The sequence below is a fragment of the Podarcis muralis genome, chromosome 10 (genome assembly GCF_964188315.1).
Source record: "Podarcis muralis chromosome 10, rPodMur119.hap1.1, whole genome shotgun sequence".
NCBI classification, from domain to species: Eukaryota; Metazoa; Chordata; class Lepidosauria; order Squamata; family Lacertidae; genus Podarcis; species Podarcis muralis.
Window position 1 is genome coordinate 40622179 of NC_135664.1, and position 15409 is coordinate 40637587.

The 15409-nt window shown below is 44.0% G+C and overlaps 1 long non-coding RNA gene across 3 annotated transcripts in view; it reads right to left on the reverse strand.

The window, feature by feature from the left end:
* LOC114605911 (uncharacterized) overlaps positions 1 to 15409 on the reverse strand; it is a 76320-nt gene that overhangs the window by 31868 nt on the left and 29043 nt on the right. For all 3 annotated transcript variants that reach the window (XR_013394367.1, XR_003708696.2, XR_003708695.2), the window contains exon 2: positions 12502 to 12670. This is a non-coding gene — a long non-coding RNA (uncharacterized LOC114605911). The remainder of the gene's footprint in view (positions 1 to 12501; positions 12671 to 15409) is intronic.

Genomic DNA, 15409 nt, shown 5'->3' on the forward strand with positions numbered 1-15409 from the left:
TGAAACATAACAGGAAAACCATGTGTGTAAGTTGTGACAAGTCTCAGGTTTGCATGTTCCCCCCTCTCCTCTTTTCACCCCAGAAGAGTACATTGGAAGGTCATTGCAAACCACAGTTCACCTGTAGTCCAAACTCAGGGAACTGTTGTTTGCTTAAACTATAGTTAGTGAGAAGTAGTCATATCCAGTCCATGAGTGGTATTCATTAGGTTAATTAATTTCAGTGGTTCTACGCTGAGTAAACATAGCTGAATACGCCACATGCTTTCAGAACTTGACTTTTTCTGAAACCATTGTTCAAACAACTATGGTTCCCCAAGTTCACATTTCATGGAGAAACTTTGGTTCATTTAAAACTGGAAGCAAATGCTTGCAATATCTTCTGGTGTGTGAAGAGTGTGTGACCCAAGGCTCACCATGGCTCATATAGCAGGAAATGGTGGCTTTTTATTATATCTGAACCAAGCCAGTGCATCTGCCTAGCACCTCGCACAAGGGACACCATTCTCAGCTTTAGTCATAATGAAGACAAACTAGTCACTGTTAACATTATCAGGCTGCTAATAACGGAGCAGAATTCTGGACGCCCTCAGAGGGCTTCCTTTGTCTCCCTGACACCCACAGCCTCTTGCTGGCCACCACCACGCACACTGACCTTTGAAATATGGAAAGAAACATGCTTTGAAATCAAGCTGGCAGGAACAGCACTCAGGCTGCCGTCACTGGGGGCTCAAAACAAGCGGGGCTATAGTTTGCAAGCTGTCTTCATAATTACTTGAAGCAGTTGTCGCTCTAGCCCGAGTTTGTTCATTACACCCCGACAAACAGCTGATATTTGTTAAAGCACATAAGCCACTTTGTTGAGGCAGCCCTCGATATTGTGGGAAACCCTGCAGCTGCAAGTCACATGCAGTTCAGAGTATTTTCTGGTTCCTTTGCTTCCATGCATGCCTTTTATAGCAGTGCCCTTTTACTCAAACAAAAAAGGGCAGGGAGAGAGCAGGCGGCAGTGGGAGGGGGCAGAGAACCCTCACTTAGAAGGTAAACATTAGCTAACAAAAAAAGGCTTGATACGCTTAAGGTTTATGACCCAAATCTGGTTCTCATTAAACAAATGCTTGTGCAGCACTAAGGAATTCTTAGTAATAAGAAAGCGATGGCTGGAATTCAGGACGGGCGAGAGGCAGTGGAACAGCAGCCGTGCCTGTTTCAGTGTTCCAGCTTTGGCTACTGTCTGGGTTGGCAGGTCTCCCATAACTGCCAGGAGGGAGCTCTTGGCAATGGTTTCACTCGGGATTCAGAAGGCACAAGGCTCACTTTCAGAGCACCTGGACTTGGCTAATAAATGCCAATGTGAGGATATAAAGGATGGGGTGGGGAGGTAATGCTCTCAGAAAAGAATACCATTTGCTGGAAGCCACCCAGGGGGGCAGGAGTGTTCTTGTTCATGAGTCCTGCTTGAGAGTTTTCCACAGACACCTGGATGGACATTATGAGAACAAGGTGTTGGACTAAACCAGGGTTTCCCAAACATGGGTCCCCAGCTGTTCTTCAACTCCCACTATCCCTAGCTAGCAGGACCTGTGGTCAAGGATGGTGGGAACTGTAGTCCCCAAAAAAGCTGGAGAACAAAGCTTGGAAAACACTGGACTAGATCAACCATTGGCATGATGATCCAGCAGTTCTCTCCTTATGTTAAGAAGACAGGGCTCCTGCACCTTTAATTATTCAATGACAAGCTACACCTGCTGAAATTCCCTCTTTCACACAGCTATTAAAGGTGCAGGAGCTCTGTCCACTGTTCCCATCTGGCCATTGTAATCTTTTCCCTTTTCTTTCTTAGAGGCCCAGCACTGTTATGGTTGCTTCCACCATCCCCACCCAAAGATCAAGGTACTGCTGTCGCACCTTGCTTAAAAAGAAGAAGCCAAGCTCCTAACAGAAGTTGCTTAAGGAGACAAGAGCACTAAAAAACAAAGACCAGGAGGACACGTGCCGCTGAACATGTCTGCAGGATACTTCAGTGTTCTGGGTGTTCAAAGAAGTCCTGGGGTGGCATTCCTCAGCCAGGTGACCTTCAGATGCTTTCAACTACAAATCCTATCAGGTCCAGCACCTTAGGGCTGATGGAAGTATGGGTGTGCTGGCTGGGGCAGATGGGAGTTGTAGTTGAAAACTACCCCAGGTTGGGGTCGGCTGTGCTAAAGGAACCACTTTCCACTGCTAGACCCTGGCTCTATACTGCTGGTGAACAGGCTGCTAACTCTCCAGTAGAGCTGGCTTTGAAGCTAGCACTCTAGCCAAAAGACAGAGGAGCCAAGGATGCCTATCTGATTTTTATTTTATAGTCAGGATGGCAGAGTGAAGTATTTAAGGGAGACACTCCTCCAGAAGCAAAGGTTTATTGAGAAAACATAGGGAAATAGTAATTAAATGGATAACTCTTGAAGGCTTTCCAGGAAGGGAGAGAGGAAGAGAAGCAAAGACTGAGGGTAAGTTTGTGGCACAGTTGAGCTTTGGAGGAGGGAAGCGAGGAAGCACCTGAATTTTTCGGTTTTTCATGGCCAGTCAATAGGTGTACAGAAAGGCATTGATTGGATCAGCAGCAGAGGAAGGTTCTAGCATTGATTATCTCAGGAGTTCCCATAGCTGCTGAAGTTACAGCACGTGTGGCGCCTTGTGTACGGTCAGAGTGTTGGACTAAGACTTGGGAGACAGGGGTTCTAGACCCCACTCAACCATGAAACTCACTTGAGCATCTTAGAGAGAAGTCAGGATATAAATGAAATAAATGTGCCCCCATGAGGTGTACATGCCAAGACACCCATGAGGGGACAAGCAACCAAAATGGGCATCAAATCTTGTTCTATGGAAACAGTCTGAAAGTATCAGAGGCCTGGGGGAGGGAGGAAGAATAGGAAAAACAAATGGCTCATGCCTTCTGTTTCTATACTCTCTCATTCTTTTCCTCCCTCATGTTGAAGATGTGGCAGAGGAGACAGGAAAGCCCTTGTGCTTACGATGCCCTCCACATCTGAAGTCTAAGCTGCTTTTGATTGCATCTGCAAGGCAAATTGGTTTTAGGTGGGTGGCATGGCAAGTGGGGTTGACATCATATCCCAGCAATCTCAATTTTCTTATTACTGGCTTTTTGGGATATATTTTAGAGCCTGAAAAAAAGCATCAGTTTCAGGGGAAGGGGAAGGGGAAATTGTTTTTCAACTTTGACGGCTGTGTCCCTAGATTCACACACAGATCCCTGTAGTGCCAGCAGGACTGTTTTGCTCCTTGCATTTTATTTTGTTTTAATTTTTACCTCTTGGTATAGATAGCTGCTGCTCAGAATCTGCCCCCCCCCCCCCGTTATGGTTATTTTTAAAGTTTGTAGCTCCTGGACTGCAGTGTTCTTTGAGTTGTTATTTACACCTCTCTGACATAACTGCAAAATATTTCACAGTCTGAATGGTGAGAAATGCAGGGGAGAATTGGGGCCTTTTTCACCTCCAGAAATGCTTAAGAAGCAGACAATGAAAAGGTGACAGTCAGAGTAAAAAAAGCATACTGGGTTCTCCTGTGAGAGTGACAAAAGTTGCTGAGCACAGTGGGTGGATTTATGTACAAATTCAGAGGCTGTCTTTTTGTGTGTGTAAAGGTTAGCAAATCTCTTTCCTCACTTTCTTTCCCAGAAGTAACTTTATTTCTCCTATTTGTTCGACTGAAAAGCCAACTCTTCTCATGCCCAGTATAGTTAGGCCTGAGCCAAAACACAACCCCCTAATTTCATGGGCTACAAAGCGGAACCCCACCCCCGGCCTTTCACTGATGGTTAGTTGTGGTAGGGATGCTTGAGCATTTAGTTCAGAAGTTGAAGTGACTTGATTTGCTGGCCTGGGCTAATATGTGGATTGGAACACAGTTACCCTTCTGTTTCTTGAACTCTGGTTTTTGTGTCCTTAGCTCAAAAAAAGCCAATATGCCAAAATGTATATTTTAGGTTAAGATACGTATTTTGGGGTAAAATATGTAAAGAATAATTGCAAATGTTTATACAGTAGTTGTGGGGGGAAAACCCTCAAAGGATGATGTGGAAAATGAACAATACAGTATCAGAAAATAGGGTGGGAGAGTCACCCAATTGCCTAGATAACTGACACAGACTGGCTGGATGCAGAGGAATGGTGAGAGGCATAAGCTGGGGAACCCCCATGGGAAGAAGACTCAGAGCCAAGGGATTGGTGGTGGGACAACGACAAGTGGTCAGAGGGAGGAGGGAGAAGAATGGGAGACGAAGGTGTTGGAAGCTGAAGAGGTAACAGGGTTTAGTGAGCAGGAAGAGGCTATGGCAGAGAGCAGCCCAGCAGAGGCAGAAGGGGGGGGGGCAAGTGGAGGCGGTCTGCTGAAGAAGCCTGGTCTCCCAGAACATGAAGAGAAATGAAGAGAGACTAGACCAGGCACCGGGAAACTCTGCCCTCCAGATGTTTTGGGACTACAACTCCCACCATCCCTAGCTAACAGGACCAGTGCTCAGGGATGATGGGAGCTGTAGTCCCAAAACATCTGAAGGGCCAAGTTTGTCGATGCCTGGACTAGACAAAGGAGCCTGAAATTGCTTGGGAACCACCTGGGGGAAGAGGAGTCTGAGAGAGCAGTGGGAAAGTGGGGGCCTTCAGTCCTGGCAACTCTCTCATTGGGGCAAGATCTCAATGGGGAAGAGTTGTTGCGATCACTAGCCCTTCACTATTTTGGTTTCTTTGAAAAAACAGTTAACTTCACTAACACTGGGTCTTTTATTGTTGACCTACTCCTGACTCCGGCTCCTGACAACAACTAGGCAACTCTCCATACCATCCTGCTCTGTGTTTCAGCAGCTTGGTGCAAGCAGCTTGATGCAGGAATATGTATAGGAAAAATTGCGAGATTGCCTAAGCAATTAGGTGACCCTCCTTTTTGAACCTCCTCTGCAACTAACTTCTGGTCCTGCAAAACCACAGAAGTTAATTAATTGTAGGTTTGGAGGTTTTCAGGGAGGGGGATAAATGCCCACTATCCCCCTAAAATATTTAGGCTCAAATGCCTTCCCAAGGCTTAAGAGAGAAACAAGAATACATACTGTATAGTATGTGTAATACTGTATTTGTGCTTACAAACCATATTTGTAAGCAGTCTACCTAAGCTGGATTCCATGCCTCTGTTTCCCATTCCTAAATTAATGTCTTAATTTAAATGTTTGAATGAAGTGTGATACATTTCTCTCCCCTCCCCCTGCTCTATTTGAGCCCTAACAGCAGCAAATGACACGACTGTCGTTTGAAGAGTAGGGTTACACCCGTGCCTTGTTACCTCATTTTCATGACAAAGATTGTATCTGACATTTAATATCCAATATCTTTCAGGAAACAAAGTGAAGGGCTCCTCCACCCTGACCTTTTGCATGCACTCTCTCTGTGATTGGTTCATGCATTTCACTCCTCCCTGCATATTAGGGTCTCATCAATCAATCAAATAGTGATTGCAATGTAATATCACAGGGCAGCATGTGTGTCATCAAGGGTTTAGAAAACTAAAATCCCGCCATGCTTCAAGTAGTTGTTCATTGTTCGTTTAAAACATAACACAAATAGGTTGGATTTTCTTGCATGTTGGCCACATCACAAGATCTGAACAGCAACTGTATGGATTTTTGTGTAACACACTAAAATAATGCACAATATTCATGGTCAGCTAGCAACCTCTCCTAGCTGTAGTTTGCACAAAGGTGGCTCAGAAAGCCATAATGAGGCATTAAAAACACACATACAAACGGATTGCGGAAAATGAGTAGTGACGTTTGATAGCTATAAGTACAACTGGCAACTTCTGGGATAAATTCCTAGGAACGGTTATCCTTTTTTGTAACATTGTAGAATTAAGAAACACATGTCCGAATGAAACTGCAGTAGTCTGAAATTAAAGATGGAACATTTCACTGGAATTCATAATGTTCAGCAGTATGGCAGATTTACACAACCCCAATTCACACCCACCTCACAAATTATAACATTGGAAGATGAACTCTGGATGTGAAAAGGTCACAGAGGAGCTTGTGAAAGAGCTTGTGTATGTTCTTTATGTGAGTGGACCGGAGTTACCTCTGAGTCTGGGATGATTTCAGGGTGTGTTTCTGGGAACAGCTAGATCTCTAGCAAGATTATATCTGCAAATCATGCAATAAACCAGAGGTAAAAAAACAAAACAAAACCTCGCCACATGTGAGTTGCTCTCAGATCTGCCCCACCACACAATAGAATTGGATATCCCTGCTGCTGCCACTGCTAATGGTGAGCCCCCCCCCCCCCCAAAAGCTGTTGAAGAATATCTCCTTTCCCCTGAAAATTCATGGAAAATGTCCCTCCAATTTCTCTGCTCACAAAAACAGGGAGGTGCATTTTGACAGGCCACTTGTGCCCAGCTCTAACTAGATCAGATGAAGCACAGAAGAAAGGATTAAGATATTATTGAACAACATTCGTCGAGTGAGTTCTGAAAGCAACACCCGTGACTAACGTTACTGCCATCATCACCACCACCACCACCACCATCATCATCATCATTTTAGTGGTGCCTTTCTACAGGGCATGACAGGCAGTCATTTAACAGCCAAAGCAGTATGGAAATATGGTAGTAAGAAAAGTTACTTCCTGTTGTTTCATTGGGTCTGCCATGCAGCATTTTCATACACCTGCTATTACAGTGGTCCCTGCAGTGGCACAGACTGAATGGCTGCAGGGAGACAATACAAACCTGGGGGTGGTGAGGAGCCATGGTTGGCAGCTGCAAGAGAGATGGTCCCTATAACAAGCTGGAGGTGAGGGGGTGGCAGGTGAATACTTGAGAAAGACTGCTGCCACCTGTGCCGGGGTACCTGCAGGGCATCCTTCCCCAACTTGGGGCCCTCTAGATGTTTTGAACTACCACTCTCACCAGCCCCAGCCAACACAGCCATGCTTTGACTGTCCCATTGCTGGTGGTTTGTCATTATGGACTCTGAATACACTTCAGGATAAGATAATCATAGTTTTGTTTCTGTTATGCTTAATAACCTTTTTGGAGAGAAAACGTTCCTGAAGTCCTCCCAGTTGTGAAAACTGCAATCAGGACCTTAAAATGCTTGCGAGGGGCCAAGTATTTGGTTGACATGTGGATGCCACCCTTTGCAACTAATTTGGGAGTATGATTGATTGTCAGTTCCTCATGGGAATGTCTGTGTGTGTTATCACCTGTGGAAGATCTTCAAAACAGGACCTTACCCGGAAATCTGTCTGTTGTTGTCAGCTGCTTAGAGCATCATTTAATACAATAATCATCACTGTTGTGCAATATGATTCTCTGTAATCGTTGCTGAAATTTATATATTGCAGTTGTAATGATATTTTGTCCATTTTGTTGTAAAATTCTTCTTATTAATCCGGCACTTTTTTGTGGTTGCTAAATGTGACGCAAGCATTCCAGGAGGAGCCAGCCTCTGAGCAACCATGCAATTCACTCTCCTGCCCCATTCTACCCCCAAACTCTGCTTGTGTTTTGCCCCTTGTTACTGTACCTTGGCATTGGCATGCCAGTGCAATGGTGCAACAATAGCTGTGTAAATCCACTATGCCTGCATATCTTTGTGTTCTGCTGACACAAGAGAACTGAGTGGCCCTCCTGTCCTTGTCCAGTGGCTGCAACCCAAAGAAAGTACTGCACTGGCAAAAAGTTATTATGACAGTGAATGTTGCACTATGGGTGAAAGCAGAGCACTGCAATTGTTAAAAAGGTCAACTCGCTGTCCTCTTTCCCCCCACTCTATGGCAACACTATTGATATAATAGATCAATGAACTTTAATGGAAATACAGCTAACATCTACTATGTTCCTTGATGTACTAGCATGACCCAAATAATTATTTGCCATTTTCTGGCAATACTGTTACTATGGTTTCCACCGAATGCAGCACAGGTCTGATGCTCTCTAAACAATGCATGCGCCTTTCCAGGGCAGAAAGGATGTGCTAAAAAGTCATGTTATACTTGGTGAGAAAACAGGAACCACATATCCTTTTTACTGTGGTCTCTTAGGGGTTCGGGGAAAGGAATTATTCAGTGGCAAAAGGGACTAGATGAAATGAAAGCTAAAATCACCAAGAGATGGCTGGCTTCCCAGAATGATAGTAATTATTAAAGTGCCTTTGCACCATCTATTCCAAAGAGCTGAGTTGGCATCACATGTTTTAATAAATAGATCCACAAAAGGGAGGGAGAAGCATGCAATTAATTTGTCATTTCTCTATTATACAATGCATGAAAGAGCTGAAGTGCATAAATGCAAAATCAAATTCAGATGAAGAGCCTAGTGGGGGCAGTTGCACTGGGGGGGCTTCCCCTCCCCCCCAAATCCTCCTTTACCGCCTATAATATAGTGATCCAGCATAATTCCAGGCTCCCGTTCCATTCTCGTTTCTGCAAAGCACCTCTCTGTTTCTGTCTAAAGGTTTTGTTTCTTTTAAGAGAAGGACATTAAGAATGTAACTCATCTGCACTGAACATCAGCAGTAGGAACCTGCTTCCAGATGCTGGACTCCAGCTCCCATCAGCTCCAGCCAACATGCATTGGGTGGATGTGATTTCATATATTACTACTACTAAATTTCTACCACTCCTTTCCTCCAAGGAGCTCACAGTGGTTTACATGATGGTTCTCCCCTCTCTCCCATTCTACACTCAAAATAACCCTGTCAGTTTAGGCTGAGAGATGGTGACTGGACCAAGGTCAACCAGTGAGCTTTATGGTTGAGCAGGCATTTAAACTCTGGCCTCCAACGTCCTAGCCCGACACTCTAACCACCACACCACAACGGGTCTCTTATATATAAACAAATAAATGTCTTTTATCATGCTGCTGCAAAGTGATGAGGCTTCTCCCAAGGACTAATGAATGCATGCCTCAATTACATCTTAAGTTTTTGCTCATAATTCCAGCATTTCTAGACTACACTTTCCTATAAAACATCGCAAGGTGGGAAAACATTCAAAAGACTATAGTGTGATAATGGGGGGGAGGCAGTATATTGGCAGTCATACTGCTGCTGGCCTCATTCAGAAATCAGGATAGATTTGTCCTCCAGCCCCAGAAAAGGGAGCACACAAACCTCAAAGAACAACAGCAGCAAAATGTAAAAAGCAAAATGATGGAGACACTTTGGTGTGATGGAAATGCTGCTGTTCACCCAGGCATGCCTTTGCATTAATTTCTCCCTGGTTATTAGTTAAGTATATGAATAAGCCTAAAACTGGCTGTAACCCGCCTGTAACAGCTCCCTTCTTCAGTAATGCAAATATGTGCTGGCAAGCCAGAGAATCCAGATGGCAGACTGAGCACCAGTCTAGCCATGCATGCTATGTTGCTCCCAGTTCCATGCCACAGTGGTCCTGATGCGAGAGGAACGCAGTAGCTGTGTGTCTTGGCTTGCTTTGTGAGCCATTTGGGTTACCTAAACTTCACTGCAGTGACCTGCTCTTGGCTTGTGGCGCACTGTGGTTTGGGTTGCTCAGCTTGCTTGGATGGGGTGTGCATGTGTTTGTAGCTGGATCACTCTGCTTCTGAGCAAGGAGGTTGAACCACACAACCCCTGCTTCTGTCATGCAATGACTGGAGCTGCAGTGTGGCACTGGGGGGATCTATGGATGAACCATTCACATGCTCTTTCCATGAGGTCTGTTTTTAAACAACAATAACAACAACCCAGATACATTTCAATAGGTTTCCTCATGCATATGCTTGAACAAAACGATTGAAAAAATATGAAAGGCAGAGGAGGAAATTCCCTGCCTTGATTATCCTTTGTCTATCTGTTACTGGCCCAAGCATGTTCTACTTTAGAATGGGCAACATGTACCTACTAGTCCTGGAATGTCTTGCTTATGAAAAACAGGGAGCTTTAACCATCTGATATTTGTGTAGAGTCAAAATCTATCCCTCCTGCCATCACTGAATAGATTAAGGTATGCATTCTTTAAAAGAAAGAAAGAGGAAGGGGGAACTCCAGAATACCTTTAATTTTTAGTCTTCCTTCATTCCAAGAGATTGCTGTCTCCAGCTAATTTCCTGTCTAGCACCAAGAGTGTCTAATTCAGGGGGGTACCAAAACCCTGAATTAAGTTCCGAAGTTCAGGAATGACATGCTGCACATATTTTACACAGCTAAAGAGTCACCCAGCATCTTTGTCTGCTGTTGAGATATTCCTTCCTTGCAAAAAAAAAAAGAAAAGTATTGTTATGAGAGTTACCATCTCACTGCCCCCGCCCTCTGACACCTGGCAGCTGCTCTTGCTTGTAGCAACAGCATGGCAGACCAACATTCAACAAGTACTGCTTGTCTTCTCATGAGATTTCTGCCTGTTGCACTGCTGTTTGTTACAAGCGCAGTATCAACACCAGGGGGAAATGGTGGTGACCGCAGCAGTAGCAGCAGTGGTGCTGCAGAGAGAAAGAAAGAGGATCATGGGAGCAGAAATGTGGGGCTGAATCCTTGGCTGTACAAAATGTACATTGTGCTGCAATTGTACATTGTGCTGTACAAAATGTACATTGTATGCTAATGCAGCTGCTAAAACCATGAGAGTCCATTCAGAAGAGAATGGGGCAATTACGCCTATTATCTTCATAAGATGCCCCTGTTTTGCTACCCATAGAAGCCTGGGCTGGGCAATATTTTCTTCCTAGGGCCACCTTCCTTTATGGATAACCTATCGTGGGGCTGTGGGATAGCATTTGGTGGGACCAAAGCCAGTAATGGGCAGTACTAGAGCTTTGGCTTTGGTGCACTTGGAAGGGTATGCATGCAAGATTTGGTTTTGATAGTGCATATTAGCAGCTTTCATATATAATAAATGATGCAATGCTTTTCTAGTCCTTCCAAATATTCCTTCAGTGCAATCCAGAAATAAGGCCATTCTGTTCCTTGGGACTCTCAGGTAAGTGATTGCAACATCAGCCACCTATTTACCCATCCCATGCTGCAAAAAAGACTGTAAAGCCCTCCCCAAATATTTGCAAGTCTCCAAAGAAAGGTTATTCCTTATTTGTGTAAAAAATTGTGTCTGCGTATGGATTTGGTGCATATGATGTGTGGCATGATCAAGAGGACCTTCTCAACGGATCAGCAAGAACGTGATGGGACATGCTGGCTCTTTGAAGCCAGTGGACCAAAACCACTTAGGCTTTAAAGAAGAAGAAGAAGAAGAAGCTTTAATTGTGCCTGAGAGGCTATTAGAAACCTTTCAAGTGCAGGCTTTCAAGTGCTAGGCCAGCAAAGAGTCTGAAAAATTATTATGGGAAATGGGCATCGCTGCAAAAGTATCGCTTTGTCTTCTGCACAATATTGTCAGTGCACCTCAAGAAATGATAAGCATAGATGTGGACATGATATGTCCTCAGAGTCCATTAGATGCACAGGGCTTATTTGTTAACACAAATGGGAATGCATATAAACAAGTTGACTTCTACTAATTCTGTTGTCAGCCAATGCCACAAAGAGACAAAAGCCCACATTGCTTCTACCTCCTACTCCACACAAAAGAGGAACACAGAACATTGAATTTGGGGAGAAGTCACAGAGAAGCTCAAACATCCTCTCCAGATGGTGCATGCTTCCTGCAGTAAGTCTATCCAGTGGTGTAGCTTGGGTTGCCATCACCCGAGGCTGCACAGAGTTGGGGGTGGGTGGGAGGTAAATGGAGGGGGTATGTATGAAATAGAGTCTGTGTCACTCTGGAGATTGCAGCTGTAGAGATGATGATGAAGGAGGAGGAGGAGGAGGAGGAGGAGGAGGAGGAGGAGGAGGAGGAGGAGAGTCATTCTTTTGTCTGTGGACGTTAATTCCTGACTGGCATGGAAAAGCCATTTTTAACAGAACCCAGCGATGGAAGCACACAGCTGTATTGAGACAGCACCAGGTGTTGAAATGTTGTGCTCCTAACGATTTCATGCCTGGGACCACTGCCCCCATACACCCCCACGCTACACCACTGAGTCTATCTCAAGTCTGAGAAATGGGGAAGTAGTGGGACCCCTTAAAATCTACCTGCCTCCTAAGCCTAAGTTCGGTCTTAGGTACAAGAGCTCCCACATATTGACCCAAACACAGCAAGGGAGATTGGCCCATGATATCTGGTGGACCTGTTTCCTCACTCCTTGCATTCATTGCCCTTTCCCACAGTTCACTCTTTTGCACAAAGTGCAGCATTAGCGTACGGTAATTGCTGTCAACCTCCCACACCTCTCAGATCTACTGTGAGGAAGAGGCAAAAGGGCAGGAAAGGAAAAACGTGTGTGCACACACATGAGCTCGCAGGCTCAAAGATAAACAAAATACTTTGGAAGAAGTACAAGAACTAAGGAGCTACAATAACTGGGTCACTGATTCTGAGCCAGGAAAAACATACACAAGTGGAAATAAGAGCAGTAGAAGAATTTTCATATTACCTCATCCAAAGGTTTAACGTGTCCAGACAGCAAGATGTTCTGTCTTCTGGAAAGTTATTGTGGGAAAGGAAGAAGGCATCTCTGAGGCATTTCCACACAGTCTAATCAGAGCTATTTAGAGATACGATTCATGTGTCCGTACACGTGTAACCAGAGATGTCTTCAAAACCTAATAAGAAGCAGAATCAGCAAAAACATTAGGAGGACACATTATTAAATTGATCTCTGATAGTTTAAAAACAAACAACACAGTGATTGGGACTAAAAAAACAAACAAACCCAACTGCATATTTAAATTATCTTTGGTGTAAGATGCTTAAACTTAGTTTATAACTATATGTGAATTCCCTGAAATGTAGGAAAAGCACTGCAATCCACAGGACTCACGTGATCATAGACCATTGGGTAAAACCTTTCCACATAAGGCAGAGCAAATTTTTAGTACCTTATCACTATACTGTTTGGGGAAAGGCACCATTATTTAGATAGCATCAATATAATGTGTCCTATCAATGTGAATTCTAGGATTTTGAACGCTCTTGGTATGGCAAACAAGATGTCCAAATGAGGGACAGATCTGCTAGGAAAGTAATAACAGGGGGTCTAAACCCAGAGTGGCCCCAGAAGCAACTTTAGTTCACATTGCTTTAAAAAAATGGACCTAGTATTGATTAATTTTTAGTTGTATATATTTCAACAATCCCAAAGTTTGAGAGTCAGCAGCACCAGGTTGTTTTTTTTTCAGATGAAACTCAATTCTGACACCTCTCAGAGAACAAGGGAGGAGTTCGTGGTGACTTCTGGCACCCCTTTTTCTAAAAAAAATAGCACTGGGTTGTAATGTTGTAAAAGAGCGGTGATCTGTCGTGGCACAGCCCCATTGAAGAAGATAATAGTGGTTACCAAGACCTCATTGCTGCTTGTGAAAGGGCCCACATAGCAGTTCTAGCTTCAGGGCCCCAGAAACGTAGATCCACAGCTGGTCCAAATGTAAGATTTGAAACGAGTGAATAAAAATTGTGCCTGGAAAAGTCTTTTGCTTTGGATCATTTTTGTCCAGTAAATACATACCTTGCAGTTGCCTTTGTGTATTTGCTTTTCGCTAATCCAGAAAAAATCACTTGTGTGGTTTTAATGATAGTGTATTATAAAGTTTCCATTTTACTCAAAGGAGTGTGGGGAAAATATGCAGTAAAAGGTCCTTTGTGGCTAGTGAAGGAAGAGCAGAGGAAGAGCTGGCCACTGCAGGCAACATTAGTTTACAGGTCCACAGTGGCCCTGCTCCTACTCCTGCTGCAGAGTCTGGCTTATTGCAATGTTTGAACCTGGGTTTGTGGGTTTGGAGAGCAAAAAACCATGAGCTCAGGTTCAGCTGCCACAGCAAGGCCAGACTCTGGCATGTTTCCCAATAATGCTGCAGTAGGCGGGGGGGGGGGAGGAAGGAAGGAAGGAAGGAAGGAAGGAAGGAAGGAAGGAAGGAAGGAAGGAAGGAAGGAAGGAAGGAAGGAAGGAAGGAAGAAAGAAAGAAAGAAAGAAAGAAAGAAAGAAAGAAAGAAAGAAAGAAAGAAAGAAAGAAAGAAAGAAAGAACTTTTCAGCAAGTTGTCAAGCTTCCTTGCCCCACCACCTATCTGAATATAGAAATGGGGACCTTTGGACAAAGAAAGGCTGTGCAGCATACCACGCTGCTCACAAGCATGTCTGGATCAGGGCCCTTGTGTGTAAAAACAGGATAAACTTCACATGTAAATTTCACACTGGAAGAGGGGAATCAAAATTCAGGCTTTTGCTTTAAGGAGAATAGGAGGGGCACCGATCAGATGAGAAACCACATTTAAAATAAAAATAAAAAATCTACCACAGTAAATATGACCTTCTGCCCCTGACTCACTTGGCTGGTCAACCATCAAGCATTCTGCCTTATTGCCAAAGCCATGTACTGAACCACAGTAGTGTATGTTTCTTTTTTAAAATTTGTGCAATTCCCAGAAAATAAAGTGTGTTGTTATGTTTTGCTACAACAGCAATGTTTCTGGATTGTTCCACCTACTATTTAAAAGTAACAGAGCTTTCATTTTATTTCACCAAGCTAGCCACTTGGGAGTCCAGGAATAGCCAATGTTTATAAAAGAGTCTAGCTCATACAGTTAAAACTATATTTATTTCTTTTAGCTAGAAGATGCAATCCTGAAGTCTCTTTTTCTGAATTAGCTGCATTAATTTGGTCCGAGGAGACCCTGTAGTCTAAGATTGTTGCAGTGGGACATGAGTCAGAGCCAAAGTGGTGCTTGGTGTAGTGGTTAGCATGTCGTCGTCTTCTTTGGCGATCACTCGTAGCCAAGTAAGATTGTCTTCCATAAACACAGTTTTAACAATGAGTCTGTGACTGTGGAGGCTAATTCTGGATCCACACGTCCTTTCACAGTGGGGACATTGGTTTCCGGGCAGGAGTTGATCACGGTGTGGATTTGCCAAGCATGCCTTCCTCTTAGCACGTTTCTCCCTTGCGTCCTGAGTTCGGGTGTCTTCAAAGCCCATGACACCTTTGGTAAAGGCTGTTCTCCAACTGGAGCGCTCGCAGGCCAGTGTTTCCCAGTTGTCAGAGTTTATACTACATTTTTTTAGATTTGCCATGAGATAGTCTTTAAACCTCTTTTGTTGACCACCAGCATTATGTCCATTTTTAAGTTCGGAATAGAGCAGTTGCTTTGGAAGATGATCATCAGGCATCCGCACAAAATGACCAGTCCAACAAAGTTGATGTTGAAGTATCATTGCTTCAACACTGGTGATCTTTGCATCTTCCAGTACACTGATATTAGTTCGTCTGTCTTCCCAAGTGAGTGTAAAAAATTTCAGAGACACCGTTGATGGAATCTTTCGAGGAGTTGGAGATGGCGTTTATAATTG